General features: G+C 36.9%; 1 non-coding gene and 1 pseudogene across 1 annotated transcript; one reads left to right on the top strand and one right to left on the bottom strand.

Moving 5' to 3' along the window:
• Positions 1-215: 215 nt before the first annotated feature.
• LOC111517811 (protein disulfide-isomerase A3-like) lies at positions 216-1,391 on the top strand (annotated as a pseudogene).
• Positions 1,392-5,488: 4,097 nt separating this feature from the next.
• Positions 5,489-5,560, bottom strand: TRNAW-CCA (transfer RNA tryptophan (anticodon CCA)). Its single transcript has one exon. It is a non-coding gene; the product is annotated as a tRNA-Trp (tRNA).
• Positions 5,561-5,905: the final 345 nt, after the last annotated feature.

Here is a 5,905-nt window from a genome sequence, read left to right as displayed (position 1 = left end):
TTTCATCCAAAATCTTGTCGTGGCAGAGAAGTTGACGTACACCTATTTACTTGGATGAGAAGACTGTTCCAAAAAAGGTAACATGCATTCATTAACAATATTATCCATTTGTTTGCTCGGTTACACATGTTCTGCAAAATAAGAGAACATTATTGACTAGCTGAGGAATAAGCGGCTCTTGTGATGTTTTATGCACCTTGGTGTGGACACCAAAAAGATGCATGCAAAACATGAAACTAGAAAATGCTGAAGCAGCAGAAGATTTGATCAGAAATGATCCCCTCGTGGCTCTAGTAAAGGTTGGCTGTACCAAAGCTGGAAAGGAAACTTGTAACAAGCATGGTGTGAGGGGATAACCAACACTGGAGATTTTCCGTAACGGAGAGATGTCTCAGGATTTCAATACTTATACCAAGACAAGTAGCAAGCATTGTGAAATACATGAAAGCTAGACCAAGCTCAGTAGAATTAAAGACAGCAGAATGTCTGAAAAGGAAAGTGTCGTAGTCGGTTTATTTGAAAAAGAATCCGATTTGAAAGCTGTATTCACGAAAATTGCCGATGAATTGAGGGAAAAAGTGAGATTTGCCCATAGTTCTTTCAAAGAACTTTTGGAGGGCCGGGGTGACAAACATGAAATGGTTCTCTTCCGTTCGTCTCATTTACAAAACGAATTTGAAGATTATAGTGTTAAGTACAGTGGAAAATCTGGTTCCGGCGATATTAACAAGTTCATTACAGAAAACTTCTATGGTTTGGAAGGTAACCTTAAACCTGACAACAAACAAGAATCAGAAAACTCATTGTTGTGGCTTACTTCAATGTTGACTATGTTGATAATCCCAAAGGTACTAATTACTAGCGCAACAGGGTTCTGAAGTCAAAGAATTTAAAGGAAAAGTCACATTTGCAATTAGTTCCTCAGACGAATTCCAACACGAACTTAATGAATTTGGCTTGGACTTCGTAAAACGAAATAAACCTGTTGTTACTGCCAGAGATGCCAAAAATCAGAAATTCATTCCCAAAGATGATTTCTCCATTGAAGTCCTGGAGGTATTTGTCACTGATGTTTCGGAAGGTAGCCTTAAGCCTTATTTTAAATCTGAGCCAACCCCAGAAACGAATGATTAACCCGTAAAGGTGGCAGTGGCAAAGAACTTCGACGATATTGTCACAAACATCGGTGACCTTGTGAAAAACTGACCACAGTATATTGCAGAAAAGCTCAGAAGTAAGAATGTTGCTCTTGTCAAAATGGATCCATCGTTGTTTCATGTCAGGAGCTTCCAACTCTATACTGGATACCTGAAGATTCCAAAGATTCTCCAGTTAGATACGAAGGTAGCCATGAGGCAGATGAAATACATTGCTGAGCATACCACAAACGAACTGAGAGGTTCTGTATCTCTAGCTGTAGAGTAGGGAGGATAAGTGTAGACACACAGCACTCAAGCCACATGTGACCCATTGTAAGTCCTTCCGAGGAGTTGTCCTCCTAGGTCATCGTCCCTCCTGTCCTTTCCAGGAAGATAGACAGGTCACTAGGAGATATCTCCTTTATATTGGCAGGTGTAGGCCACGACTCGTCTAACACACATCCTCTTTGACAACCTTGAGGTGTCTCATGGTGGCCTCCGCGAAGATTTTGGAAGGTGCAGCGACATTACTGTCTTTGCGCGGCTTCTTCAACCTTCTTGGGGTTCTCTCCGTGAAGGTGCAGCTTTCCTGCAGGGGCAACCGGTTCCTTGCCTTTATTCAAGGCGGAGTTCTTGGCGCCCGCCGCAGGAAGTGCCCTTGCTTTTGGCTGTCCACCCCAAGCCGTAGATTGTTAATTCAGAGTTGTTTAATTTATATAGTTTAGCATATTTGATTTAATTTTGTAATTCCATATAGTAACGTACTTTTCCAATAAATCCGTTCAGTCCTTTAGGCGTGAAAGAGCCACAAATATACATACATTTATCCATCCTCACAAACTTTTACATTTGAAATATTAGTATAGATGTGTGCACAACAATATCTGGATAATGAAATAGTTTGTGTAGTTTTCGACACCGATATGATGCAAGTTATCTTCTACCTATTCCTGAGTCATTGTCCTCAAAAAAATGGCCCATTGAATGAAAAACGGAACAGCGTTCGTCACAATCATACCAGGCGCCTGGTCCATCCTACCTGCCCGAATCCTCGAATGATTAATCGATACACCAAATCAGATAGACCGTTAAAAATGAAATCAGTGTACGTTTTAAAAGTACGATTTATATGTGTCAGTGGAAACCAGATCATTATATCTATAACACGATCTGAGATGTGTTTACATTGAAATAGTTGTAATCTTTCACTTAGAGACTGGAAACGTTTCCTTGTAGCTATCGGTTTTGGAATAATGTAATAGTTGGGTCTAATGGGCGATAGATTTTGTTTAATTAGACGTGGACGATGGAATCGGTGTTGTAGGCGAAGGATATGTATTATCCTTCATTCGTTTGTGGTCTCTTCGTTGAGATAAGACAAGATTAGGTTGTTTGAGGTTATAATATTGGGTAATAGTGTTGTGAACGGTACTTTTTATATTAGCATACAGAATCGATTTGTTTATTCTCTGTTTTGGTGACATTAAGTTTAAATAATGTATTTGTTTTACAAATAGAGAGAGACTTCTTTTCTCGGGTGACATTTCTTATTTATAATGCGTTATTATTGCCTTTTGATGAATATACAAATAGACTTATCTTATTGAAATATCACGACGACTTCTAATTTATATTTGGAACTCGTGTAGAGTTGTTCAGTTTGAATTATGGTATTTATTGAAATTTCAATATGAATAACGATAACCAAAAACTAATACATGTGGATTTTCTTCAGCCTGAACATGGTTATTGTGGAAATTCCTTATGGCATTTCTTGAGAAACTGGCTTGATTGTTCATAGCGACACAACCTTGAATTAAAAATGGCGAGACCAATGAGACCTCAACTAAATGAACAATAAATATTCGAATGATATTCATGAACATATTGTTTTTTTTTCAAATGCATAGGGGACCCCCTGTAGTGCATCTTCTTCGCGAGTGAATGTAAAAAAGTTAAAAACCTAACCTTGGAGATAATTGTAATGATGCATCGTGATACGATTATTGTAAATTAGCAATGATCTTACTCTGTTCCGGTTATCATCAACTCTGAGATAAATCACCTTGAGGATGTAATAATTTCACAAAACACCCACCTTTTTGAATGAATGAGCAATTATCGGTACATGTGCATGTAGTGAAGTAATATCTTCAGAAGGCTATTCAATACATAGTTGTTCAATGCATCAAAGTGAACATCAATAAATGTCACATTCCATTATAGCGTTTCTTCGCTAATAAAACGTACTGGTTGGAAAATATTTCGAAAATTTGTAGTTTCTATTCAATATTTCAAGATTACTAATGGTCTGTGTCTGATTGTTTCATTTATTCCTTTGCTAATGGCTCCACCCGAATTCTCTTGACAAAAAATGTTTGGGAACTTGGAAAAATGAATTTTCATTTTTCCCTAACAAATTTTATTTATTCAACAATTTCCATTCTTTCCCCTCCACAGTAGTCCCCCTCAGATATAATACCCTTGTACCAGCGTTTTTATCAATCCTCTAAGCAGTTCTAATATGCACTTTTTGGTACTTACTTATTGACCTCTATACGACTTATATCTCCTCAATCGTCGAAAAACGCCGTCCTTTCTCGTGAATCTTTTCAATATTGGGAACCGAAAAATCGCAGGAGACCAAATCTGGTGAATATGGTGGCTGAGGCATGATAACGGTTTTTTTTTTTTACAAAAAAAATGTTTTTTCACAATACCAGAGGTTTTTTTCATTATACTTCTTACAAGCGGAGCATAACTTTAAGATAATACTCCTTATTGAGCGTACGGCTATGTGACAAGAACTTTTGATGCACGGTAATCGTAAAAAAAGGTAGCAAAATCTCGACATTTGATCAAACTTGGCGTGAGGTAGTAAAATCTTTACATCTGATCAATTTTGGCATGTTTTTTTGGTCTAAGCTCTCATAGACTCTTCGATTGTGACAATTGGATTTTGGTTTTGATGTCATAACCATATACCCATGTTTGTGTAAAGGTAGTTGACTCTACTACCGAGCTTTCGGGCTCTGTAATACAAAGGAAGGTCTCGAAAAGGAACTAGGCATCATCAAAAATTACCTTTAACGAATTAGTCACTCCAAAGTGATGGTAGAACAGGCTTTAGCTAGAAGATAGCAAAAGCTCCACAAGGAACAGAAGCCGCCACAACCAGTACTTGTACTTGCCTGCATCAGAGGATTGTCGGAAAGGATAAGAAGGATTGGTTCCAACTATAATATCAGTACGTGCTTCAGATCTGGGAACACTATCCGTAGCAGCCCCACGAAAACCTGGCCACCAAACATCAACGGGGCTCAAAACACTGGTTTAGGAGAAAATTCGAAAAAGCCGCATATATGTTGTCCAACAACGCATTTAGCCAAGCTAGCATAGAGATACGCAACATATGGAAACCAGTAATCAAGCAAAACACGACCAACTCCCGTCAAACGGTCAGCTTCCGCTAAAACTGATGAAGCGGGGAGAGGGAAGAATGACGAATGACCTATAAATAATCAGATCTCGGAGAAACAAGTCCAGTTATCATCCGAAGACGATTAGGGATACTAACAATCGAAACGTCGTGAATTAACTTGGTTTGAAATGTTTTTAATTTTTAATTTTCATTCCTGCGACGTTTTTTTTGGTCGAAGTTGAATGTCAATTAAATCCAGTAATGTTATTTTTCCAGCATACCTTCTTCAAAATTTCCAGTAATTGGAAATAAAGTGCTATCTATCAATTTATTTACTGATCCTGACGGTTCTCAGGGAGAATATATTGAGGAGCATCAATTTTATTCGGTTAGAATGTGTTTAAATTCCTAATTATTGTAATTTCAACAATCAAATGACTTGAGTATATGAGAATTTGATGAAATTTCGTTATTGAAAATGTTGAAAGTAAAATTTTCAAAAGTATATAAGGGATACAATTGAGGTTATATTCAGAAAAAAGGAACGGTAATTGTAACCCAATAAAATTGGTCAAAAATAAAACTTTTTGATTCAATTTGAATTTTTTTTTAAATCATTGAGTTCTGAAAATTATAACTTATCGCTAATCATGTAAAACTCTGTAAATATTGAAAATAGTGGCGACAGTTCTTATTATCATCAAATTATTTTGAACAAATCACAAAATTCCGTGTTTAAAGTCAAAATTCAACAAAATTTCGAGTTCTCACTGGAAACTTGGAATATTATTTTCAAGAAAATTCATGTCCTTCTACGCGTTTGTACGACTTTATATCAAATGAAATATTATTTTAGTTTTTTATGCAGTAAGAGGTTGAACGACAATGAGGAAACAAAAATTTGAAAAAAAAAAAATAGAAAAAAATTTGACCCCGACGTGATTTGAACACGCAACCTTCTGATCTGGAGTCAGACGCGCTACCGTTGCGCCACGGAGTCATGTACTAAGTAATTCCGACTGCTGGTCATTAAACTGAGTTTAGTAAGAATTAGTCAATGCAGAATTAGTAAATTCAGTATACTTAATGTTTCGATTGAATATAAATGACGATACTCGTCTTGATACTCGCTACTTACTGGATATACTGGTGGACGGGCCAATGTCACCAAATCTGGCGAATTCGAGAGTCGGCTCGCTACAGTTTTTTTTTACAGAAGTAATATTCGGCGATGGTGGCGTTTCAGTGTTTCTCCGATTAGTTTTCCACAATTGCCATCGTTATATTATGTAATATTCCTGAGATAAGGAGAAGAAAAACGAGAAAATCGGTTAAATTACGAAAA

This window comes from Leptinotarsa decemlineata, unplaced genomic scaffold (assembly GCF_025532065.1).
Source record: "Leptinotarsa decemlineata unplaced genomic scaffold, Ldec_3_MD MMD2_P_RNA_scaffold_12, whole genome shotgun sequence".
Lineage (NCBI taxonomy): Eukaryota > Metazoa > Arthropoda > Insecta > Coleoptera > Chrysomelidae > Leptinotarsa > Leptinotarsa decemlineata.
The sequence above is the reverse complement of the archived record's forward strand: the minus strand, read 5'-3'. Positions and strand labels throughout refer to the sequence as shown.